This window comes from Monomorium pharaonis, chromosome 3 (assembly GCF_013373865.1).
Source record: "Monomorium pharaonis isolate MP-MQ-018 chromosome 3, ASM1337386v2, whole genome shotgun sequence".
Lineage (NCBI taxonomy): Eukaryota > Metazoa > Arthropoda > Insecta > Hymenoptera > Formicidae > Monomorium > Monomorium pharaonis.
The window spans coordinates 28675884-28703477 of record NC_050469.1 but is presented as its reverse complement, the minus strand read 5'-3'; the positions used below and the strand labels follow the sequence as shown (position 1 = coordinate 28703477).

At 45.7% G+C, this 27594-nt stretch overlaps 1 long non-coding RNA gene across 1 annotated transcript in view; it reads left to right on the top strand.

Annotated features, from left to right (window-relative positions):
* Window positions 1-24328, top strand: part of LOC105840116 — a 167931-nt gene extending 143603 nt beyond the window's left edge. Inside the window, exon 5 of the long non-coding RNA XR_003626481.2 lies at window positions 14279-24328. This is a non-coding gene — a long non-coding RNA (uncharacterized LOC105840116). The remainder of the gene's footprint in view (window positions 1-14278) is intronic.
* Window positions 24329-27594: the final 3266 nt, after the last annotated feature.

The window sequence follows — 27594 nt, the reverse complement described above, 5'->3', positions numbered from 1 at the left end:
AATAAATGAAATACAAAATTGGACAGTTATATTTGATATTCAGTGTGGCGTCAAAAGAAAGTGAGAATAGAATTTATGTCTCTTGCAGTTGATGAAGACATGGAGCTGATGTGTAATCTTCCTTGATTGTTGTTTGATTGGAAGAATACGCCGGCTACCATGTACGTGTGTTGTTCCGCGGAGCGCAATGCAAATAAAGGTCCGCATTGTAACACGAGCGGCAGTTTACGATTCGCGCTTTTACGCGCCTAGGAGGCGGACAATGGACTATCCAATGGCGTATAAAAGTTTGTCGTCATTAAACTACCATATGTGAGCGCGCGTGCACGCACGTTCGCGTCCCAACTCCAGCTCGCCGCAAAGTTCCATTGTATCGACGACGGTTTACGACCGCGGATAATAATAATCAGGAAAAACCGACGTGAGAGGGAAAGGGGAGTTTCGTTCGCGCTACGCGGGCGCTTCCACGTAGTTCCATTCTGAAAATGTCGAGCTACCCCGCAACGGCATCGCGCTATTACACGATTAGTTTGCGAGTCGTCTGTGTTTATGGGGAGGAAAGGGGGAGACAGGGGAGGAAGGGAGATGATAGGGACTTACGTGCGCGCACACGTAGGGCGACACAATTGCGAGCGGTGCTCGGGCGAGCGAGCGGGCGAGTAACTCGAGTAGGCTCTCTCGGCGATCACTCTCTGGTCTCTCGCTGCGGGATATGCATTTGTGCAACAGGCTTTTATATAGCCGTTGTGCTACTTATGCAATCGTGAATGCGTCGGCATCCCTGAGCGTTCCCCGCGCGGCCCTTGTGAAACGTTTCAATACGCTGTGTGCCTACTCGAAGGTTCTGCCCGCATGAGGTTCTATCAGCCTCGGGTGGAGACGAACGGTTATTGGTGCAATTTCCTTCCAAGTTACGAGGGTCCGAGTCACGGTATCGTTAGTTGGAAATCTAGCGAAATCGATTTTTCTGCAGCTTGTTATACGATACCTGGAAGTTTGATGGGAGATAGAAGCTATTTTGTAAAGATATAATATTAAAGCTTAATATTAATAAGAGCTAAACTGAAAACTTACCGGCAAATTTTGCAACGTGTTCAGGAAAGATACATATTTGAACAAGCTATTTAATAGTTCATTGCGCGTCTAATTACCTTAAAACTTTAGGGATATTTCCAGTTCGTTCCAACTTTGTTACATGATGAAGTCGGAACACGAATTCCGGAATAGCTCCGCGGCCCGTGATGTTTGTTTTGTAAGAGCTCCCTCCGTGCAGCAGCGATTTTATTTCATCATATCTGAAGGAAATCCATCCGAGCTGTTTCCTCCGTGGCTCTCGCTACAGGCCTGACCAGTGCCCGGCATAATTAACATAATTAATACACGACCGACGAGTGCCTCCCGCGGCTCTCTCGATCCCGAGTCGCTGGACTTTCGGTTACGCAGCGTGTGGTTTTACCTAAAATTATCCAAGCACGGTGGTACGGGAGGAGAAAAACGATCAAGGAGGGTTCGAAGAGATACGTAGTGCCCCCCAGAGCGCGAAGGGAGTGATCGATAGCAGGTACAAAAGGTCGGATTAATAGACGGATGGGGTTGTCCGAAGTCCGTCTGTCCTTTCGGTGATAGTTCTTCGTCAGAGGGCAAGGGGAAAGAAAGAACGGTAGGTGGAGGTGACAAAGTTGGAAAGGAGTCGAGAGGATCCGAGTGATCGGATGCCGGCACATCTCGATACCTTCTCTAACTCCGTCCTGAAAAAATTCCACGTCCACTCCCACGACCTGTATTCGCATCGCAGGTGTAGATTTCGTTCATTTCGCGCACCGATGAGGACCGCCCTATCTGGCAGCTGCAGACCCAGTATGGTAGTCGCCGTCTTTCTCTCACCGACGTACGATTCGCTGCGGTTCGTTCTGTCACCGCGGCGCTCAGTCTACCTTGACGTCGTCGCTCGTGAGTCCGTCGTGTGGCCGGCGGAACAGTTTCGTGCCCTACTATTTTTTTTTTCTTCCTTTCTTAGAGTCGAGAGGGCCAGGAACTGCTCTCTTGACAGTCTCGTGGCTCTCGCAATGGATTGCGGGACCGTTGCACAATGCGTCGGGGTAACACCGGGCCCTTTGTGCATTGCCGGCATGTACGCGTGCTCTGTCTACCTCTATCGTGGTACCGGCGTTTTCTTCCTCCTTTTTCTCTCCTTCTCTCTCTCTCTTTCTCGCTTTTTTTCAAGGGAGAAAGATGGGGATAGGTGGAAAAATCTATTCGCTCTTAATTCGCTTCTCAACGAGTGTACAATGGGTGTACGTTTTCCAGCTCGCCAGCGACGAGCGCACAGCGTTAGTTTACGGGAGGATTTTCTTTACACTCTGGAGATTTCTCTCTATTCAGCCTCTTCTGTTTCCGTCATTCGTTTTTGCGCCTACCGAAACGGCCAGCCGTTCGCATCTGTTCTGTCGCCTGTCCACGGACATCAATCAAGGAGATCGATGTCTTTATGTGATAATTTGTCTTTTGTTTCGATGTAAGCTTAGAGATAAGCTCCCCCATCGATTACAACTGCATTGGTGCCGTGTCGAAAATTTAACATAATCACTTTTTTTATAAATCATAATAGAAGATCACTGATATCGATATACTACTTTGTTTTCAATTATACCTTTTAAAAACAAAAGTTAAAAATAAAACTTTAGAAATATAACTATAAATCAAAATTGTCTTTTATCGAATGACAACAGTTTTTATGATATTGTTCTTAATTGTACAATAATTGAGTTTTTTGTAAGATTAAAAATGACCCTCAAAACTGATGCAGCAGGCAGTAACTTTATATTTTTCTTTTCTTTTTGCGTGATTTATCTTTCCAAAATACTTACAAGTTAGTATACGCGTATGAGGAGTTTAGAAACCTTTCATATTTGTAAAACATTTTTTCTTGATTTATACAAATATGTTATGCTGGCCCGCAAGACACTACATGTAATATATCAAGATTAGATTATAGGTTATACTAACATAATATTGTAGATAGAACTCACTAATGATAATAAGAATTATGCAGTGCCTTTAATTTTAACCTTTATGTTTTTTTTATCTTATCTTTATCTGTATTAGCTGTCAACAGCTGTGCTAGTTTATAGTTGCCACATGATGAAAAAAAGACAATTATAAATGATTTTTAGGAGGCTATACGCATGTAAAATGGTTTAATATTATCAACAATATACTCTCTATTATATCAATATAAGTATAAAATTGTTTAGTTTCCAAGAAATAAAAAAGAGCTGCTTTAGGTAGGAAACCTATATCGATATACATAACTTTTTCTCTAGTTTTTAAATTTAATATAAAACTACATTAATTTTATCTTAATTATACGTGTTATATTAATTTTGTTAATAAAATTAAACAGATGGTGTTATGTTCCTTCGAGACCTTTCTCAATATCGTTTTCCCATGCAGCGATCGTTGTGATTTCAATCAAATGACCGCAGGTGATGGTTGGTACTTGACGGTGGCAAGCGTATAATTTTGATAATGTGTTGTAAAAGGGTTAGCTACGTTTGCAGTAGTGAGTCTTTCTCTTCGCGCGCGGAATTTAATCGAAAGATTTACGCCGGTCATGAAGGTCTCGTGAAAATCGTGGTTCTAGATTCTAGATGATTTCCTGGGGGCTGTATGAAAATTGAATGGGACCTATTCTCGCGCGTGACCCCTTCCACGTATCGGCGTTCCCCGGTCTCTCCTCTTACGGAGTTCGTCGGGTTCGTTGCTTTCCGTACGTTCCTGACGTTCTCCACTGGTAATGCTCAAACTCGGACGAGAGATTGCGGCGGGCAAGTTGCTCAACTGGCAGTAGCCGTAGCGTATTGCGCCTTGCGAAACAATGAAAGTCCTTGAGCGCGTTGCGAGGAACTTCCGGCAAGTCCGGGAGTTTGTCGTGGAGGAACAGGAATGTTTCCAGGGGGAGCATCACCGTATCAGTGTGACGCATCACGACCGAGTTAAAGTGAACGGAAGTCGATCGGACTGTCCCACATTTCTTATTATTCGAGAATCGAAGTGCATGAGGGAGCTGCAATGAAAATGGGACACGGAAATTCGATATATTTTCAGAATTCGTTGCCGTACCCCTCCTCCCCTTTCTCTCCCCCCGACAACATCATCAATCACGAAGGTATACACGCTCTACATGAGTAATTTATATTTTTCATTGGCTTGACTCGGCGTACGATTAATTACGTTAATGAGGCAATTAATTGATTCAATGATTTCCATGTAGAATAAAACGCTTCAGATGCGCCACGACAGCCTCGCCGTCCGCGCGCGTCGATGAAAGCACGGATATTAATATGGGATGATACGAAAATTAATGGTCCGGCGCGCATCGGCAGTCGATTATCCGATTTTTCGCTGGAAATCGATTAATCTGGAAACCTCCTGAAACCATAAGACATAATTACTTATCTTAATCCGCGTAAGTGGAGGTTTTACTTCGAGGCGGACGATGTTTCTTCTTAATGACCAGGGACGAACGATAATCGAGTCAGCCGGTCGACTTAACGTCAATCAATCCGGGCCGGCATCGCTTCCTCGGCACGCTTTTATTTTGTCTCTCCCGTCTGACTATAAATCAGTACGTTTTTACGGATGCGCTTTTTCCGCCGGAGATCCCAACGTGCATAGGCCTGATTAAACGGGTTATTAATTACGCCCTGCTGACGACGTGGATGAATGCGGTGCGCCCGATAAATTGGGGAACGTCTTTTTTCTCCAACATTTTCTTTTCCTAGTGCGCCTGGATATATATCGCGATATATATTATATCCGCCTATGATACAACACACGGGAAAAAAGATTACTTGCGGTTCGCTGTGGTAACAGAAATATGTGTACGTGGTAGCTAAATTTTATTAAAATTTAACTAATACATAAAAATTCTTGCGACAAAAATTTTTTTTTCGTGAACGAACCACGATTTATTTATTAACATTTTAAATATCGTCTCTCTCTCTAAGATTAAGTGAACTTTTGATTATATTTTGCTACTACGTTATCGCGAATACATTTTGCTGAATACACGTCTGACAGTAATTTTGTTACGTGGACCATCAAGATGATTTATTTAGTTAAATTTTTTAATACTTTGACAAAACCGTTTTTTCGGTACAGTTAGGGATGACGTCAGGTTTTTATTCGCTATTCGACGAAATAAAAGTCCGCCGGTTGATGGGAAAACGGAATCGCTCGTAAATAGAGTCATCTCGTCGCTCGTGCTGGTAACGACGCGATTGTCGCTAGGGTCGCCCTATGGTACGAATACATTCATTAATCCAAATCAAATGTCGCATCACGAGTTACTCACGAGAGGGTCGGCTCGCTCTTTGTGCTTATTCCAAAGCCATAACTTATCTCGGTCGCGCGCTTATTACCGTCCAATCGAAAATAAACACTACGAACGTTTAATTGACTTTTCGAACTCTCTGTCTCTCTTTCTCTCTCTGTCTCTGTCGCTTTCTCTCCGATTGCACAACTTGTAACTTCTTCTGGACCACCGTAGAGCGGCGTCTGTAGAAGTTGCTGCGATAATGGATTCTTTTATATAGAGTATATCCTCCGCGCTCGGGTGTATATCTACTTGGGTAGCCGGATTCAGCGAAACTCTTTTAAAGTATTTAGACGGATCTACGAACACTCGAGCGGCATCCGCCGCGGTATTCTCCGCGAGGCGGTTGCATTATCTCGAGAGCAATTAGCCAAGAATACCGCTCTTGAGAACGCAGGCCGCGCCTTATCAGCCTTTGGAATAAACATCATCGCCAGCTATCCATTATCGTGAGAGAAGGAAACGCTTGTCGTTGTATCAGTAATGCCGGGGGTTGAATTGTGCGGAGCGCAGTTCTCTCGGAGCAAATTGTCTCGCGATCATCCATTTTGAAGCTACCGAATGGCTTATCTTTCTCGCGGATAAATATCGAAACAGTCTCGCGAATATTACTGCTCTCATAATCCCATACTTTTCCGTTATCGTTACGCGGAGAGAATTTTTCCCTTGGAACTTATCCTCAAATCATAATAGTAATTTGTGAGACAATAAAGCTTTTGAAAAAAATCTTATTAAAAGTATAACAAGATTCTTCGAAATGCATGTTGTCTTCTATAATTTTAAGGATAAATTTTAATAAATTTTAATTGGACACAATAGTGTTTAATATAAATATAAATATATGCAATAATTTAACACAGTTAAAGCAGGAAATCCCCATTATACTTTATTGTCTGGTAAAATATGTTTTACTATTTGAGATATTTGCATTTCACTTTTGCACTTAGATTAGATCAACGTGTACAACGATTTCAACGTGCGGTGGTTTCAAGTTACGTGCGGCAAAGAATTTTAATTTATTTAACTTTCGAGATAAATGTACGCGTGATATAACGCGAGACGGACTTGGCATAAATCGGATATTTCTCGTGGATGACGATTCAACTTCTGTAATGCATTACGTGAACGTTTCGTGTATAGTTTCTACGCCGCGTAAATAATCACCGCGGCCAGTTCGCGAGATATCGAGTGCGTTTCGATAACGGTCGCGCGCTCCGTTTCCTCTTGCATGCAAAGGGCGACGTTGCGACTGCATGGTTGCCGCGAACTGACGTTACGGCTGGGTCATGGCATTTCCATATCGATCGACATGGACCTGGAGAGGAAACGAAGATTTCCTATGAAGACCTCTGTAAAAAAAAAAAAAAAGAACAAACGCAACTCCGATCGACGCGCAGCAAGATATCGATCTCGGACGATCTCAAGTGCGCGTGGATTATCGCGCAAGTTACCTGCGGATAGGTCGGGTATAACTGGTAACGCTTGATAAAGCATTTTTTCGCGTGACTTCATGGAAATCGGAATGTTTGCCGGGGGTTCGGGGGGAATGTGGCGAGAGGGGGGGATGTGCCGTTCCGGAAACCGGTTACTGGCAGCGGTGTAAGATCCGAGCTAGTTAACGTTGAGAATGCGAGTGTGTGTTGTCATCCCGTTTGAGCCATCTCGCGTAATATATCGAGACGCTCGCGGTCGTTTTAACTCATGGCGGGTAGCGCGTTTCCTGTAATGCGCGAGATAATAACGTTAGATACGTCACTTCAAATTAGACACGATTACGCGGTACCAAAGCGCATAATGCGCGCGTCGCTCGTTTACACGGACGCACGCACGTGCGTGCGCGCGTGTGTACGATGTTAACAATCGTGCGCCAGGCGGAATTCCAGGCTGATAAATTATTTCGCCGCGAGTGCGCGAGTCGGCGTTTCAAGATGCAATGTGGCGCAACGCGAGCGGACGACCGAGAGACCTCCGTCGCTCTCTCTGCGCTTCTTTCTTCCCTTCGTCGTCACGTGCACAGCGTCGCGAATGCGCGCGCGAACTTTTTTTCCATTATTACTTTTTTTCCTCACGATACGTACGCGCGCGCACGCACGCAGTACGGCACGCGCGCTAGAATGTCGCAAGGTGGACGTAACGTCCTGCTTGGCCGCTTTTATTTATTATTGAGAGCGGGCACGTCGAGTCAATTAACTCGTCCGGGGAAAAACGGGCTACCGTTCGCCGACCGTTTCACCTCCGCGATCTCCGCCAGTGGCGGCGCGAATTACGCGCAAAAGTCGATATGTATCCCGCGCGACCCGCGCGCGAATAAATAATGGAGTTAACGAGCGTCGAGTGTCGCACTCTCGGCCGACTTTTTTCCCGCCGTTCGACCGGGCGCGCGTTTACCGGCTTGTTCTGAAGCACAGCCTGGAATCCACACCACGGAAACGTGAGCGTGAACTGAGAGAAAGGTTCGATCGATCGGTCGATCGATCGCCGATCTCGGTGCGCCTGACAGATCGCCGACGGCGGATTGATCGGGGATGATAAATGGCGGGGAAAAGCGCGGATTCAATTCGCGCAAATCCGTCACGTATTCAACGCGAGAAGTTGTGAGAAAGGCCGAGAGATCAGGCTGCTTCTTTTTATTCTTTTAATTCGCTGTTGCGAAACGGCAACGTAACGATACCGAGAACTCCACTACATAACGTGCATATACGCGCGGTATCTCCGCAAATAAAAAACTTAATGGCGCGTAATAAAATCGGATAATCGAATATCATCACACCGAGATGCGTCGAGCCGGGACCTCGTTATATCGCGTTCCGCGACAGTGAAATGTGCGTCGGGGCGGAGAATCTCTCTGCCCCCCCGGGGGGAGGGAAGGGTACAAAAAAGTTCGTGCGAGACGTGCGAGAAGCATGTACAACGAAGGCGGAGTTCGCGCGCCACACGCTCGACGAAGATACGTCGGAATTTTAATATTTCTCGGCGCGGCGAGAAAGGGCCGCGAGAGTGTAATCCCCTTGACAAACGGGTGCTTCCTCCGTGATGCCTCTTGACAAACAGAGGCCATCGGTTTCGCGCGGAGCGCTATGTAGAGGGACGAGGGACGGGCGGATGTCGACGACGACGAGGAGGAAGCGAGTATCGTAGCGGAGTATCTCGAACGAATCGTCTCGCTATGCGAGAGACGTACGCGAGAGGGAGAAGAACGCGCGCCTCCCGGGGGAGAGAGGGAAAAAAAGAGAGAGACAGAGCGAGAGAGATAGGAACGACGCGGGGCCGCTGGATCGCCTCCAAGAAGTTTCGCCGTGCTTTGTCGCCAGCAAACAAATTGCTCGGGTCCGTCGCGCGGAACGAAACGTCGCTTTCGTTCCCTTGTTTTCGCCATAATTGCGGTGACCGCGCGCCGCGGTCGACCAACTCGCACCGGGGTGCGACCGACCGGTCCCGACTCTCCTCCTCTTCGCCTTGGTCGTAGTCGCGGAAAAATATGGGAACGACTCGTTCGGGTGGACGCTCGTCGCGTCGGTGCGAAATGGTCCTCCGAACGTCGTTCGCCCGGGCTACAAACCGCGCATCCGCGACGAGAGAGTTCCTCATATCGCGCGGACATTACGGCATCCCCGACTTTGAAACCGCGCGCGTTCACGGCGCGCCATTAATATGGGTCGCCGAATAGTCGACGACGACGAAGACGAAGGCGACGACGACGACGACGGCTACGTTCCAAGATTCCGACTCGCGCCGCGCCGCTGCTATTTTCAACCCGCTGCGTCGCGCAAGCGTAGGCCGTATCCACTCGGGAGAAAAATTAGGCGTGTCGCCGCGGCCCATAAACGGCGCATATTTAGCACGAAATGCGATGGGGAATCTTATTTTTAGGTGTTTAATTTTATCAATTTTAGATGCGCCGGAAAAATGTGAGATAATTTCACTTATTATACGGGTTGAGCTTGTTTTTTTTTTGCTTAATTGTCTGTTTATCTATCTTTATTATCAAAATTCTGTAGGATGTATTATTTACTTTAAAGCGAACCTTTAATTTATGAAAGCGATAAATATTTTGTTGCAGGAGACTATTATTCGTATCGCAGTAAATACTCGAGGTACAGTTGATGAAAGTGGTATGCGGTGGGGAAATAAACTCCTCTTGCGTGGAGTAGATCTTTATATGCGAGGTAAATCTTCGAACCGCTGAATTACCGTACAAAGTAAGGGCGCGCTAAACCTGCGTGGGATTATTAATCGATACCATGACCGATTACGCGCGGATTGTTTTTTCCTTTCCGTCGAGGGAAGCTTTCCAGAGATTAGTATCTACATATCGTAACTCCGGCGTGTCGTAATAAATACGTTACTGCCGAGGTGCAGAGGTCAGCGTGAAAGGTTTGGCCGACGACGGCCAGCGTGAAACACGACGCTGCGCGGTTCGCCATGGTTTGGAGCCGAGGAAGCGCACGGAATGATAAGGAAAAGTATACAAAAAAGAGCTGACAAGATAGCGCGCGGCCGGCCGAAAGCGGCGGGGGGGGGGGGAGCGAGGAAGGGGGAAGGCTTAGGCGAAAAGAACCGTGGCGGACAATTAATTTCGAAGCGTCGCGTCGACGAGGAAAACGAGCCGGGGCGCACCTCGGCGAGGAGGATCTGCATGCAAGAACAATTAGCTACACCTCCTCGTGGCTCACCTCCGCGATAAATCAGCGAACCGCATTACCGCAACGGCCAGCGCACACAATGCCTGTAATTCTCGCCCACTCTTAGGGAGCAAGGAGAGACGTAAGGAGAGAGAAAGGGACGGGATGGAAGAGCAGGAGAGGAGAAATGTGCTCTCCCTCGCGGTCCTCCCTCCGCAGGTCTCTGATCGTCGTCCACGAAGACACAGCCGAGAACGAGGTAACGAGAATGTACACTTTGCCCGCCCGAGATTCGTCAACGCCTCCTACTCCTCGTCGGCGACAAGAGATTAATGAGGACCTCGCGGGATCTCTCGGTCATTGCGCCGAGACACTTCACGAGGACACTCCGAGGAGGAGGAGGGGGGAGGAGGAGCGGCGGCGTAAGCGTGAAACGAAGGGCCTAATAAAAAAAATCTTCGTCCCGGTATGAAGGGACATTTGTGGCGGACCGGAATGATGTGGTTTCACAGGTTTCTCGTTCTTTATTGCGGCCCGCAATAACGAGCGTTAATCTTTCCCGAGCACTCCCGAGGAGCATGACATTGCTATAATTTTCCGGCGAAATTATAGTCCTGATGGACGTTTATGGTCTTCGGCAATAGCAAAAGGCGTAGTAGTATCTAAAATGCACTTACGAGTTTTACTTTACGAGTTTGTTTATGATGACAAACTTAAAAGAACTTTTTCTCCCCCTTCCCTTTCCCGCGGATCTGATCGCTGATTTTTCTTTTTCAAATCAGACCAGGGGGACAGTTGCTCGGCAAAAGCAGTTAAATCATCCTGACGCGAGATTGCGTCCCGTTGTCGTGTACTTTTTTTTTTTACTACTGTCCGTCGCCGTGTAAATCAGAGACGAGCGTGCATTAATGGCGAGGCGTCATGGCTCTCCATTACTCGATCGTTCTCCGCGAGCGTTATCCATTTTCCGCGGCTCGAAATACGCGGCCTCAGCCCGGCAGATCGCGACATCTCGATCGCGCAAAGGAACAACGCAGAGACGTATGTACGTACTACTCATGCGGAGGATTCGGACAGAATAATAAAGTCTATTCCTATCGTAACGTGGAGGATGGCTGCCATGCTGCAGAAATACTGCAAGAATGTAGGAGGGAAGCAGCGCGGTTATCGGCGTATCGGTACATCAGGCACCCGCGCTTACGGCCGATCGAGCGGAAACCTTTACTACCTCCCCCGCCTTCGTAAATCGTCGCGGCGCTTACCGATTTTATTTACCGCCGCGCGCGCAGCACGGCGCGGTCGCGGCGGATCCCTTCAAGGGTGGCTGGATGGCGGAATGTATGTAGGATTTATTGTCCGCGCACGCGGGAGAATCAGGGCGGAACAATGGCCGGGATAATGGGCGCGAGCGGTTTTCGTGAGAACAAAATCGTTGCGCGCGCGCGTTATTCTAGCCTCTTTATTTTTTGCTTGCTTTGCGCTGCCGCTTCTCGCGAAAAGCGCGAGATTTTCGATGACGATGATGAGAGGGATCGAAACCGTCGGCGCCGCCCGTCGTCGAGCGTTTTACTCGCGCCGCGCGGCAAAAAGTTTAATGACGACCGCGGCGATTGTACTCGCAATTTCACGCTCAAGCGATTTGGCGAGGTGAGAAGAGAGAGAGGGAGAGAGGGAGAGAGAGAAAGAGAGAGAGAGAGAGAGAGAGAGAGAGAGTCCGAAGTGCCCGATAATGTATCGTTAAGTGGTCAATGATGCTGGACGTGGACGGGGTATGCGTTAATGTAGCGTCTGGTATGTCTGGTTTTCGCGGTAAGCACCGCCATTTTTGCAATTGCATTTATTACGTTAATGTCATTACGGCATCATTCGCAATTGGTTTCCTGCGAATCCGCGCTCGGCAGCACGTTAAACGCTTAATTGCGTTTGCAGAATGCTAAATGTATTTTCGCTAAAAGCTACTCGCTACAAATTTACTGGCAAGAATGTCGTTTCTGTTATATCCTCTATTAGATAAGAAAACTTTTTGCAGTTTATGGATTAACTTGGAGAGAAAATTGTGGTATAAATTGCAGTATAAATTGGAGATTAGAGCGACTCTTTTGCGCTGATATGTGCGTTATCGATCAAGTAGAAGTTACGCTAATTACGTGCAAAGATATCTTACGAATGCCTTATAATTTACAGGAACGCATAATATAGTGATACGAAATTAATTTAACTTGTCTCAAATAGATGTACCGATTGAGCTTGTAACATGAATGACAAACAGAAACTTGCTAAGTGAGTGATGTTACAGTAATACCGGAAGCCGAGCAACACCAACCTCGATGCTTCTAGCAAGTGATCCGTATTATCGAGATTGATCAATGTTTCATAAATGTATCGCGGTAGAGGGTCCGGCGCGCAGACAATGAGCGGTTTTCGACGATAGCGAGATTCCATCAGCGATCCATCAAGGAGATAAAGGGCCTATCGATTCGCCTCGAGGCGGAGAACGGGTTAAGACTTATCTGGTGGTAAGAAGCGCGGCGGACTAGATTCACTTGATCAATCATTCCGACAGCTGAAGGATGGATCGACTCGGGCCGATGTTTACGAGGAATATCTGCTTTAAATTCTTCTCATTACTACAGCCGCGCGAGAGCTCCTGGTCTCGAGAGGACGGCGGAGGACGCGCTCTCCCTTCCTCCGCCTCCCCCCCCTGCAGGACGTAATTTCTTTAGGTTGGCCGTTTTTGAGGATATGGCCTTTTGAGGGTAGCAATTTTTGCGAGTCACCGAGAAACGATGAAAAAGCCCGTACTTGACGCGGCGAATATATATACGCGAAACGAAAGCGACAGACCGCGGGGGCGGTCAGTCAGACGCATTAAAACTCGTCCCGGCGATGGCGCGAGAAGTTCCTCTTCTCACAACAAGCAAGCCCGAGAGAGGCAACAATTGGAGCGTAATTATGAGTCGAGGCCTCGACTCGAGGCTGACTCATATTCAGCCCGCGGTTTCCCGCTTCTTTCCTCGCGTTTCTGCCTCTCTCTGTCGTGCAACAGCGATTCCACGAACGTCAGAAAATGCACATTGCTCTGGGCGCTTTATCCGAGTGGCGAGTTTGTGGGCTTTGACCACATGTTGAAATAGTGAGGTACTCAGGCGCGCGCAGGCCCGAGGCACGCCGTCCGTCGGCGCGCCTACGGTTCCAGACCCGTTCGGAAATTTCAGTAATGGCTCGGCGTTAAAAAGCGGCTTCGTCGTTATGCCGCGTATGTGTGTGTGAGATTGTAAGTGTAAATGGTAGGTTGGGACTCATCATTATATGTATTTTAAAGATTTTTTTCGTTCCTCAAGACCGAACAGATGCTATTCATTTCCTAACGTCATTAATGTCATCGGTAATATGAGAATTTCCGTGTCATAGAAATGGGGAATCATATTTGAATATATATTACGTTTGGAGGAAGATAATAGCAGATAATGGAGAATTTCCCCTCTGTAGCATGTGGTCATCGAACTATCTGCGTATTTGTTATCAGCTAGACGATGCAGGAAACTTTAGAATAGATATAAAGGTCTCTTTAAACGCCGCGCGGCGGGGAAACTTATGGTTCGGAATAATTTTTCGTCGCAGAAGAGGCTGGATAACATCCAGCTCCTTCTTCAGTGCGATCGTAAAACTGCCGGACTTTGTACGTCCCTGGGCAGAGATATGCCAACATCTCCCCAACGGAGGCTACGGAGCGTAACGCAGCCATTCATCCCACACCTCCTCGTCGCCGGTGTCCGGGTTCCGGCGACCTGGCAGGCTGGCGACTTGGCTGCGCACGCGCCAGGAAGCGATTGCTGCCGAGTACGAGTATAGCGTGTTCAAGAAAAATCGCGTTTTCTTCTGAACGAAAGTAGAAACCGAATTAAGAAAGACATCGTTTGTCCCAAAGAGTTCAGTGGTTCTTGAGAATTAAAGCGCTAAAGATACAAGTAGACAAAGTCACACAGTTTAAGTTTCCCGCAAGTGAATATTTAAGTTAAACGGAAAGATTCGGAGATGAAAATGTGTGCCTGGGTCTAATTTTTTTTCGGAACTGGACTTGGTCTACTTGCATTTTCGCATTTTAATTATGACATTAAAATGATCAACTTTTTTTCAAAGGAGCATAAATAGATAAAAACGTTTTATACTTCAATTTAAGTAGACTTAATTTCAAGGTTTAATGTCAATGGCGTTTAAATATGGGATATTCGGTGATTACAAGGAAACGATTACAACGCGAATTTTTTTTCTTTTTCAGAGAGGAGTTGCAGAAAGCGTACGATTTCCAGGGCACCCTATGGGTAAGTGTCCATACAAGTGTGTATTTTCTCGCGTGGCGCTCGCGCTTGAAGGCGCCGGCGATAACCGTCTGCGGTTCTTATCGCACTTCCTCGATCTGCGCCCCGTGCGACGTAAAATATCCCACCACGGGCACCACGGTCCGCGGCACGCACGCGGAATCGTCGAACCGCTCGTGCCGATTGTAAATCACACGGCGAACGATCGGCGCTCGGGTCGCTGTGGGTAGATCGATTCGGGCCCGATAAAAGATTGATCGCACGCGGAACTATAATAAGTGAGCGCGGTTCACTCCGAGGGTGGGTGAGATGAGGCTATACGTGTGGGCAGGCCGTGCCACGTGCGAGAAAAATTGCGGTCGGACGTAATCGAGGATACGCGCGTACACACGATGCTCTTTAAACAGAAAAGTGCGGTGCAAGGTAATAACAGGATTGCTATCGCGTTGGCGCGCGTCTTGGCGCAAAACGAAACCTTATCTGCGCGCGCGCGCGCGTTTCTCGCGCCTCTGCGAAACGTGTGCGTGACATAGGTGTAGATAAATAATTATATATTGTGTTCGGCGATGCGTTCCGCGTCGTTCCGCTTACGCTTCTCTCTCGCGGTGCGCTTCTCGAAAGAGACGACCGACGGAAGAAACTATAGACAGAAGATTTATACGATGTATTACTTATAAAACGCGTTATTGTTTGCCGCGCGTGATCGAATCCAGTGTCCAATTATATATCGCGAGGAACAAGTACCGATTATTTCGAGACGGGCGCGCGGCGCTACATTGAAAGGCGCTTCTTTAACGAAGACGTATATTCCCCCATTCAATCCTAATGCCGCGCGCGAGCGTTAGGCCAGATTCTCGCCCCGATACCGGAAGTAACTAAATCAAAAGCGTAGAATCTCGAGCGAAGTAATTTACTGCCGCCGGCTGCCGTTTTTTTTTTTCTGGTTTCCTCGAGCCCCGCGAACAATTAGACCCTTTATGAGAGAGAGACGCGAAGAAGGGCACCGGGACGCCGACGCAAAGAAGGCCGACGCGCCTCTTTCATATCCCGCGTCATCGGCGGGAGACGAATGGAGAGAAAGTTGTTTAAAGTGACGCTCGCCACGTGTTCCAAGTGCCGTGGGTAAGGACCGCGCGAAGCGACGTTGGAAGCCGCGGTGATCGAAGCCGCGCGCGCATCATCCGAATAGAGTAAGAGAAATGACGACGGGTCGGTCATAAAATTTTCTTCATCTTTTGGGGGGGAGGCAAAATCCATTTAGAAACAACAGTGTCGCGGCGTTAACAAACTGCCATCCGTAGGAAGTCCATTACATATTCTCTGAAGAGTTAAGCGCCCTTTTAACCACGTCGCCTTAGGTATTTATGATTTGTTACTTGTTGTCGCACTCGGCCGGCGGTCCATTATGTATATCTGGTCTGTTTGAAATCCGTACATCGGGACAGGACCGAAGATTTGTAGCGCGTAAATCAGACGCGGCGGGACGCGTGCAGCCGGGCTCCACCCGTTTACCGATGCGTTTTCCTGTTTTACTCCGTATTAATTTACATCGAAATTTTATCTCAATATTTTCTAAGTGCTCACCGGCGACGGACCGAGCCGGCGTTCATTTCAAAGAACCACTATACTGTCTCACTGTACTGGGATAGGTATATATTTGTGCACGACAGTAGGGGAAAACGTACAAAAGAGAGTGTACTCTCTGAAAATCCGTTTCAGCAAATGACGAAGACCGCCTCTCTGTCTCCTCTCCTTTCGCCGTTTCAGCCTCCCTCGCCTCCTCGAAACATCTACGTCCCATCTTTAACACTACTCGAGTTTCAGAGAAAACGTGCACGCCCGGCTTGCGTTTCCACGGCGACGTTCACAGCGGAAGAGACCGGCGTGGCTCGGCGCGGGCCGGTATAGGAGGTTGATACCGAACGTGTATACTCGCCACCGTGAGCAGCGGGGTCTCCCGATTAATGGACTACGCGTTCCAGACGCTTGTAGCGGACGCGTGTAGACATGGCGTGGGTACACACCACCGTTCGACCATCGGACAAACGCTATAAATTGGTAACCAGTTCGTAGAGACCGCGATGTCGCGTCGCGTTGCGTCTCGGCGTCCTGGGTAGCGGAGGAAACTTGGTATCGGCGTGTGTCGTCTCGGCCCGTCGTCGTCGTCTCGACGCGCGCGCTGGTGCGCCAGGTGCGCGCTCCCGTTATTATCGTATGGAGATAGGTAGGGTGCATAAGCGATTAGGAGACAATGGACTGTTCGCGACCGCCGTGCTCGTCGTCGCGACCAGACGCGGCGCGTTCCCGCGAAAATATTATATTACGTTTGGATGATATGTGTTCCCGAGAAGGGAAGGAAGGCAGAGACAGCTCAAGCCGGTTACATCAACTCACCGACCGGCGCGGCGATCGATCGATCCTCCTCCCGATACTGTCGTGCTCGCTCTGCAAAAGCGCCGCAATTTATTTCCTTTATGTCGCCGTTCGACGCGAGGGCTGTGTGTAGGTATTTGATTGTACGCCGTGGAAACGGCTATTGGCGGAAACGTTTCTGGAAATTGCACACTTTCTTTATACTGGCATAGGCAATTGTTGTACTTTTTATCAGAACCGCGCGAACAGAGAGTATTGCATACTATTATTTTATTTACGGTCAATCCTCTCCGATGCTGAAGAGACAGAGTATTATCTTCGAGCAACTTTTATCCTCCGTCCAGCAATGATCAAGATCAAGAAAGTTAAACGGAGAGGATATTTTTACAAATAAACGAAATAAAATTTGATAAAATACATTTTCCCGGTTTGTGCTTCTTGATTTCTCGGCGAACTTTTGTGGTTAAGAGAGAAAAATGAAAGACGAAGTCGGAAAAGTTTCTGTAATATCCCCAGCTTGAGACCCCGATGTCGGGCCAGACATTATTTCTCTCAGGATGAAGCGCGGTTTTCGGATTTTCCGTGGAAAATTAGCGCGCCCCTAATCTCCCGATTGCGGAAGGAACGAAAGGAGCTAATCGGCCGCCAAGTGGATTATAAATTTTGCTGGCGGAGACGCTGCGCCGGCGAAACGAAGTAGGAAGATGCATCTGGCATCTCGCCGAGAAAGCCTCCGGTGTGAGGCAGCTTCGGTTGTCGGGGTCGCGCGGGCAGAGGCAATCCTTTCTCATTATTAGTCTTCTTATCTGACGGAGGAGGGAAGCGATAGGGAAGACCGTCGTGGTTTCATCCGCCCGACATCGTCGGGTTTCTCTCCGCGTAATTAAAAGTAATGATTCAATGACGAAAGCATCGCGCGTGATCGTCCCGACGACGACGTGAAAACCACACGTCGTTCTTCAGGCCGTGAGACTCTTCGTTCGTCGGCCACCGATGTCGTGTCGGTAGTCCCGGCCGACTTCAACTACCCCCTCCTGCAAACTGGTTTCGGACGTAATTGGATGCGACTCCGGCCTACGTTAAAGTCCGAGCAGCACGATGCCGAGCGTCCGTCGTTGGGCTTCGCCGCCATGAACGAGAAAGCCCGTTGTCGCCGCTAAATTTCTTCTTGCCGACCATTTAAACCGGGTATCCGGCCGATGCACGGTAGGAACGTGCGATAAGTTTGCGCACTTAACGGGTCCTACGAGCTGATCTTGGAATTTCGTCGATTCGCTCGATTGGCCTCGTGCCGCGAGCGTTTTATAATTTGATAAACCCGCATTTTTACAGGATATTATGAAGTCCATTTGAACTGAAATTTATGTGAGATAAACGTCGATTTCAAAATAGCGTCGATTACAATGCTGCCTGTTGGGAAGGCAATTGTAGTTACGTTTGAAACAAATATAGGGTTGTAATTGTGGTGAAAAAAGGGCATGGTACCGTTACACACGCCCGAAACTACGCCTAGTGTGTTTCCGTCCGATTGCTCTGCTAATTGTTGGGGAGCCGACAGTTAGTATTTACCTTAAAGCGGATAGGTCCAATTACGGAATACGCGCGCGCTTTACCCTCCAGCTTCCGCCGCATCGGAATTGTGCTCTATACGCTCTCGCGACGGATGAGCGGCGTTCGGTATCTCGTACAACCGCATCAATCTCTCGCCAGGTTTTTTACACTTTTCGCTTAACCATAGTTTTAGAAGGGATTTCTAGCAATTGGATGTGGCAGGAAGCCGCGCTCCGACGGCGTCTCTCCCGCCTAGTTTCCACCGAAAGCTCCGACTCCGGAGTAACAAACCCCACGCGAAACTTTCCCCTTCCCCGGGGCCAACACTCTGGCCGGCTGGTCGAGGGCGAAAAGGTCGAAGCCTGCCTTCGCCTTGCCTCCAACCCCGCGCATCTCTCCTCCACCTTCATCTCGCCCTTCTCTGGTGGGGTTAGCGCGGGAGCCGCGTAATGAGCTTCCCAGGCCGGTTGTAACGAGCAAAAACTTATCGTCACTCTCCCTTCTGATTTACTCGACCTGCCACGTCGTTAGTTGTACTGTGCCCCTCCCGCTCTACCGCGTCCGCCCCTAAAAAAAAGGGCCCGGTGCTCTCGCTGCATCACTACGAGTACGCGCGCGTTATTTTTTGGAAAAAATTATAACTTCGCAGCTCGTTTCTCGAACGGGATTCACGACTGGCAATTACGGCTTGCGCCGTTTCATGGGTGTGCGTCAACTGTCTATGATTTACTATTTACATTAATATCGTGTATATCATGAAACAAGATCGTTATAATGAGTATAAGTTCGACTGGATGATGACAGCTCGTTTTAGACATGATCACAAGAAAAGAGAGCCATTAGGCGAGATTTCATTATTAATGAGCTTTAAAGATACTAGTAGCTAAATTATAATTGAATTTGGGAAATCTTATCTTTCCCTATATCAAATCTCCAAACTATATTTTATCTGTACTATTTAATTATTATAATTAATTTTATCTTTTTCTTTGTCTCTGTCTTTCGTACTTGCTAAAATCAGACTTATTATTCTGAATAAATATTAATATTTATTTTAATGTTTTAAAAATTTATGTGAAATTGAATAATTTATTTTTACATTTTAGAAGGAAAAGATATGATTGAGATATAAGTAAATACTGAGTGTGCGTTGTGTTACACACAGTTGGTCCATTTCCGTTATATATATATTTGTCTCTGCGTCCTGAGAAGCTCCCGTAAGCCTTCTTCTAAAAAAGACTTTAACAACGAATCCTTCGAAAATCCGAGGGGAAAAAGAGTAGAAGCTATACTGTTACAAAAATCTCAAAGTTTTGTATCTTTAGATAACAAAATTTATGTGATTTAGGTGATATCTGATAATGTAATTAAAAAAAATGTTAATAAAAAATACAGAATTAATCGTAAATAACAAAGAGATAAGTTATTCGCTAATTATTGAACGATATATTGTTTACATATTTTATATGAAAGTTTTTAGATTATTCAACAAGTCTAACGTTATAAAATTTGACGTTGAGAATTTTTCTCACGCAGACAACTACGGAAATTCCTTTTAAGAACTTATAGTCGGCTACATAATTAATTTTTTTCGTAAAATTTTTTTTTATTTTTGTGCCGTTACACGCTTGGGACGACTTTGAATAAAAGCGCGGCCAATAAAATGCAGATTGTCGACGAGATATATTGAGAGCTGACACTTGATAGATTGCTTGGCGATCAGTGTCGGATTAAATAAGATGAGAAAGCACATTCGTGCCTATAATGGTAACGGTTTCGCAATCCTCCACGGCGAATAGAGCCCGGGTCGCTTCCTGGAAAAGTTAGGAATTTGATTAGACGCTCGCGGCGCTAATCGATAGCCTTAATTATAACTGTCGATTGCTCGCTGGCGAAAGAAATCGATAGCGCGTTGGCACTCAGGGCGACTTACAGGCCATTGCCCGGACTTGTCGGCTATGAATGTCGCGATTCGTACGTTGTTTGAGCCGTTTATCTTAATGAGGGTTATTTGATCCCTCGTGTCGTCGGCGACGCAGGAACTCGTAACGCAATAAAGCAAAAAGCTAATGGTCCTCGTTACTTCATTGTTAGGTGATAAAGATCGACGTAACGTCGATCGACGCTCTCGTTTGCTTTCGTTCGTCGAAATAGACGTCTATCACTGGGATATGTCTCTTGTCGGCGTCGTTCGTTAGCCTAATTGCGGACATCGAGCGCAATTTGCCGCGTTCGATTCGTCATCGTCGTCGGAGCGCATTCCTATAAATTATCCCTGCCGCTCCCATTTCTCGGAAAGATGAATTGCATCGAATCGGTATCGTCTTAACGTACGGAACAAATACATTTCACGCGATAGCGTTTGAAACAATTTCAATGAAAGAGCTCCGACCTTATCAGCTACCTGCACTCCATTAGGTCTGAGCTATTCATATCCGAGACTGGCATTTCTCATCAGCGACCAGACGTTTGTGGATCGTTAACTTTTATGTCGTTGTTCTACTTTCTTCTGCATGCAGGACGGCCTACTTGCTACTGTAAAAGTACCATTCCGCGGTCGTGATTACGATATCGAATTGCTTCTTGCACGTTCTCGCGTTCTATTTGACACTGGTGAAATTGTACACTCTTCTACAAACACCGCTCTTGTCATATGATTATACGAACGCTCCATGATAAAGTCGGTGACATTTTGATACGTTTATTTTAAACTTTTGATAATAGTCTCGATTTGATTTTTAGAATATAATTATATTTTATTTAACATGTGCCCTGATTAATAAGTGCATAAGTAAAAAATTATGCAAATCTTGTTGCATATCTCGCCATTAATCATTTGATTCAATTTCTTACAGATATATTATTTTTTGAAATTAAGATTCTAGTGAAAATAGTAGAGAAACAAATTTTTTATTATTTATTAATATGTAATTTTCGATTTTTTAAATATGTTAAAAAGTAAAGTGCTCTCTCAAGCTTGCCTGACTATTTTTCATCGCAAACCGAGTATCCATTCGGACGTGCCGTTTCTCTAATAACTACCCGCTACAAGGGGTCGTAATAATTATCTTACAATTTTCGCCGCATTAGAGCAGGCTCTAACACTCAAACGATCCAAATCTTCCGGTCTTGCAAGGGCAGCGAGTTCAAAACTAATTGACCGTGGCGGGGAACTCATTAAAAGTGCACTCCGGAACTCGAGACGCCGGTGGTTCGTAACGAGTGTTGTAATTCGAGCTGGATCCTTCCGTACCGCGTAAACGGTAGTCTTATGCCACTATCTCAGCAGCTGCGCTGATCCCCCTTTGCTTTTGGTTTACGAACCCCAGCCGTGCCCTATTTTTGAGCCGATCCTTATTGATAAAGAAACGTTATGCAGGATGTATTATAATTGCATATCAATGCAGGAAAATTAGGACAGCTACAGGTTTCATAATTATTAAGCACTAGCAAAATTTGAATATTATTGCTTTGTAATTATTTTTAGATAAAGATACAAATATATAAGAATATAATAGGCAAAGATATAGTACAAGAATACAAACATTTTCGAATAAAATCCGTTTGTATCAATTGCAGACGCGAATCAATTATAGAATTTGTCACAAATATGACTGATTTATCGGAGTCGCTCGAGTATTGATATGACGAATTGTTTTTCGTTACACATCGAACGGCAGCCTCGTCGAAAAAGATACAAATAAAAATACACAAACGGTATAATATAAAGATAAGATCATTCTCGAATCGAACTCATTTGAATCAGTTGCAGACGTGAATCAATTATGGAATTTGTCGCGAATATAATTGATTTATCGGAACCACTCGAGTTTTATTGGTGCGGCAGGATGTATTTCGTTATATATCAAGCGGCAATGTGCTTCGCCGAAGAGGAAAAGGAAATAATCGGCTTAGCCGAGCGACTTCGTTAGATTGACAAAAGTTTGTCCCTGGCCGAATTCCCATTCCGAGTTTTTTCTCGATAGGATCGCAGTGAAGCTGACGATGCGGAGATAAGAGAGATTGGAGAAAATATAGGAAATCTGAGAGACAGACAGACAGAGAGAGAGAGAAAGAGAGAGAGAGGATTTCTGCAAAGAGAAAGTTACTACAAAGAGGAAAACGTTCCGATAGGCGTATCGAACGTGCAGCTGTCTTCACGAAGACGATTTCTATGGGATCTCCGATACCTAATACTATCTCTTCAAGTTATACAACTAGCGCATAGTTCTCGTGTCAACGTTCAGCCGCACAAACGCGTTCGTTGTGAAAGATGATATTAGGTAATCAATTATCTGTTGACGAAAGAGCGAGAGAACGGACGATTGATGAAATGAAAAGTATACAATTGTGTTTACTGTATCCACTTACATTGCATATTTTAGAGCCTTATTTTATATTCTTTAAATAATATTTGGAGAATTTATATTAAGTTGATCTAATAAATTAAATATTTTCCGAATAAATATTTTTTGTTAATAAGAGAGAATATTTTTTATTTTTTCATTATTGAACAATATATGAAATTGTAATGTTTTGATTTATAAGATATTGGGTTTCTTCGCCGAATGATAGGTCCGCTCGAATTAATTTAGATACAAACGCGGAAATAAATCGCGCATGAGCGTAAAGTGCGAGAACACCAACTTGCAATATTGGAAGTCACAGGTGTTCGGCTTTCTCTATCCGGAAACTATTGTTTTCTCATAACCCGTTCATAACGGCTGGCGCCTCGTATGTTTCTTTAGGATCACACCACACGGAATTTCAAACGCTGCCGGCATCGAAGCGCTCGCGTTTCATTCGAATTCGACCTAAGACAACAAACAGACGGTTTCCTGCTGTGTAAAGCGTACAACTATTTTTTTTTCTATGCATAACTTCGCTGGACCACCGTGTAGTGATGTAACATTTGATGTCACATTGCATAAATATCAAACCGCATTGATAGCAATGAATTATACATTTGTTTGCAATTTAGAAAAGTTTCAATCTTCGTGATCAGAAAAAATTTCATTAACATGTCATTTGAAAAATTATACAGTCAGATATTTCTCAACATTGTCAACAAAAACGGTAATACATATGGTAATGCATAAAATAAAAAGCTAAAAATAAAAGCTAAAAATTAGCTTGATTCAGATTTGAAAATTTTGTTAGCCCGTCAAAATTAAAACGCTCAAGCTATAAATTACTACACATTGAAACTTTTTGTAGCACATTGTCCTTTATGATTATTTTTATACTTTAACAAAAATATTTTCAGATTCATATTCACAATTACATGAGACACTTTAGCAAAATTATTCTTTTTAGTACATATATCTCATCATTTTAATAACGAAAGATATAATTTGTGAAACTTAAAGATAATCTGGATATCTTCGGGTCTTCAGATCGTTCTTCATAATTGTATCTTAGCCTCGCTATCTGTAATATTTGAATAACAAATTTCTCATACGTCAAAGGCAACAGTTGTTTGTGAAGATGACCGGAAGAAATCGACATCCGCGTCTTGAACAGAGATTAGAGCTGCATACACATCAATCAACTTCGTCTCTGGGGAGGGAGGGCCACTTCTCTATCTACGTAAACAGTGGTTTGCCACGGGGATCACGTTTCCACAGTCGGGACCACACCCGACAGCATGTTAGTATTTGCACGCGGCGTTAGTTGCCTCTGGGCTGCATGTGGGGTACGCACGTGCGTGTCCGTACCGTCCTATCCGGAGCTTCCTGATGTGATAATGTACGAGATAACGCGACCGATGCATTCGGAATACGTAAGAGCAAAACCGTACGTATACCTAGCATCTTCGATCTTTGCTTGAGTTTTAGCTTCGTTGCAATATATCGCCGGACACATTCGTGGAATACAAACATTAATAGACTAAAGAAAGTTCTGTATTTTAAATTTATCGTGAAATGTGCAAATATCATCTTGTGCTATTTAATTTTAAATCAAAAATATTTTGAAAGCATGAATATAATTTGAAAATTATTCTAAAGTTGTTATTATTCATATTTAGACACATCTTTCCACTTTCTACTTTCTACTACTTTAGTTTTATATCGAAAAAAGTTAAATCCATAAAGAGATTTCTCTATAAGACACGGAAACAAGTGCGCGTAGTTCATGCGAGATAGACAAGTTTGATTATGCTGTCGTACACTAGCAACCGGTAACGATCCTGTTGCGCCACTGTCACGAAGCAACGAAGAAGAAGTCAAGCTAAAACGACTTCCGGTTATTCTAGATAAAACTATTTATATGGAAATTTTTGCTTATAGAGTTCCAAGAAATTGTAATAACTGCATTGCGGTGACTACGTTTGCTTTGCTGTGAAGTTGAAAATTTTATATACTATATATATACATATATATTATATATATATATTTTTAAATATATTTTATATAATATTATGTAAAATAATACGTATATTTATTTATTAAATATTTAATATAGCTGAACAAAAATGTAGGAATTAATAATGCTCTTTACTTACTATCATTATATTGATTACTGACTCTGTGCGAGTTACTATGCAAACTCATTTTTGTGCAACTTACGCGAGATGAGTGCAACGCTGACGCTAATGCGAGTGCGATGTTAAAATTAACGCTAATGGAAATGCAAATGATACCACGGCGCGAAAAAGAGCAAACCACGCGCGGATATTAAAAAATAGCAGCGTGGAAGGATATCACGTGGATAATTGCGCGCGTTGCGCCAAATGAGTAAATGATGGTCTCGGCGTGCAGCGCAAGAGGGAATAAGATACAAATGCAGACAGGGAATAGGAACGTCCTCTCGCCGTTGCGACAATACTCCCCCGTTCTCCATTCCTTCCTCCCTTCTTTTTATATCCTCTTTATACCGATGTCCCATTGAATGCAACTTATGGAAGTCCGTTCCGCAAAGTTGCCTCGCGGATTTTCGTGGGGTGGGCCGTAAGCCTCCAACGTCGTCGACAATGGCCTTCCATTCCGCCCCCCCGCCTTCTCATCCCGCCGCATCGTTCTCAACCGCAGCAGTTTCTCATTCCCTCCACCTTAGCGACTCGCTGGACCTGAGGGAAAGGGTCGTGAGAAGGTGGTGGTGGTGGTAGGTTGAGGTCCCGCCACTCGAGGGGGGAAACAGGGGTACGCGCGGCGCTCATTCCGGCCGCAAGATTTAGAAGCCAATTTTCGCGAGCATTGACCAGACTCCTTTCCCTCCCGGCCTCATCCCCCGTCGATCGTTCCTCTCTTTCTCGGTCACGCGCGTATCCGCTTCCTTCGGTTCCCTTTCTCCTCTCTTCCGGCACTGGGGAATCGAGAACTACCGTTGAAAGGAAGCTCAGAAAATACATCTGGCCGTTGACTGACCGCCGAATCGTTTTTGCACGAGGGGGGGTTGGCAAAAAAAAAAAAGAAAAGAAAGTAGAGGGAAGAGGATGCCCTTCGATTTCGTATTCTCGAACTCGACTGATTTGAAAGTATAACTATCCGGCTTTGAGCCAGTATCGCGTAACGATCGACGAAAGGATCGTATTTTGATTCATACCGCGATATTTTGCACGTAATGTTTCAAATGATCCGCGTTCTATTATCCGTGATTTCGTCGGATTTATTAGATTTTATGGCCGGACCTCGCGCCAACACAATCGCTTGCTAACGTATACTGGCCGTTACCAAAGAAACGATGATTGAGACGTACGATTAAGACGTGAACGCTTTTGCGATGTGTGTTTTCCCTTATAAGCTATAAATTTATTTAAATGCATTATGCTTTCTTGCTTTTCTCGCTTGTTTCTAAAAAAGAAAATCTTTCTGCTCAGATTTCAATTTTTTAATCGTTTTAAGCTTTATAACTTATCTAATAATACTCAAGAAAACCTCGAGGCGAAGCAATTTCCGCATGTGTGTCCGACCATATTATTGCAAACATTTGTAGATACAGATCTTTCTTGGAGATTGCAGTTTTACGCGCTGCAAGTGAGCCGCGCTCGCCCCGCTAACGCGACGGATCGAATCAACGGCGAGCAGCGAAGTCACCTCGCGTTTTATCGCCGATCATTAACGTTTTCCTCGCTAATATTTTACGCGCGTATCGTGCATCTGGAAATTCCACGGCGTCTGCTAACGAGGGCTGCTGGGGCGATCAAACGCTGTACGAATGACGACGCGCCGGGGTACGAAGTCGACCGCCCGTCCAAGATGCCAAACGCTCCAAGGACGAAATTAGAGTAGATGACTGTTCATAGATATATGTGCATCTTTCTCTCTGTCTCGTTGTTTCGTTGTTTCTCTCTCTATTTCTCTTGAGAATCAAGAGCGTCAAAGACGAGGGCATGGCTAGACGAAGACGGAAGAGAGAGAGAGAGAGAGAGAGAGATATCGTCGGGGACGTCCTCGGGTACACGCGCAATTACTCTCCCTCGTCATATCCGACGCCGGTCTTTTCATTACCCTCCTAAATGGCGCATGAAGTGCCCACCTATTCTCCCTTCTCCGCCCCCTCTCCCTACCTCCTCCTCACCCCGGTTCATTGAAGTTGAAATACCGCGGATAGGTGAGGCGGCAGAAATACGCTCTCTCTCTCTCCGTGTGTCCCAGTAATGCTCGCTGTAATGCTACTGCCGCAACTCCAATAATTACTGGTACCCGAGAACAATGGGCCGTGCCTGTCATAACTGTCATCTACCGCGGTGCCCTCGCGTTATTTAAGACTCTCGAAGCTTATTACCTCTAATGGCCGGCGGGGCTGCGGACGCGCTTCTTTCGCGTCGGCGACTGACCCGCGGAAACTCGGATACACACGTGCCGACGCGCCGCTGGCCGACGTTGATCGTAGATTGGATAAGTGTCGCCTATCGGAGGTGGTGCCAGCGAGCTGGGGATCCAGGCGAAGAGCGAAGGCAGGTTAGCAGAAAATGCTCGAACTTTGTGGTTTGAAAGCTGTCCACTTGTAAATAATTGATATGCCACAATGTGGGAGAATCAATTAAAAGTTGAAATTATTAGAATAATAATCTACATGCCTTTCTTCAGGTGGCTTTTCTTATCCGTGCTATTTCCGGGATTCCCTGACTCATGGAAATCAAACTTTAAACGCGTAGAAGAAACTGTCCTGACGTCAGAGTCCTGAAGCGATGTCTCCTTTTACGTGTTTTGAAGCAAAATTTAATGTTAAACGACGCTGCGGAAAAGCGTGGATTGTTACGAGATTGTCATCTTAAATTTTACGGCGCTGTAACGCTCGCGCCGCGTCATTACGGAATTATAGAGGTCGTCAAAGTTACGTTACGATAACCGTATTTATCGGCCGTTTTTGACGGGTTGTCTTGGTGTCGCGTACATAAAGGACCGCA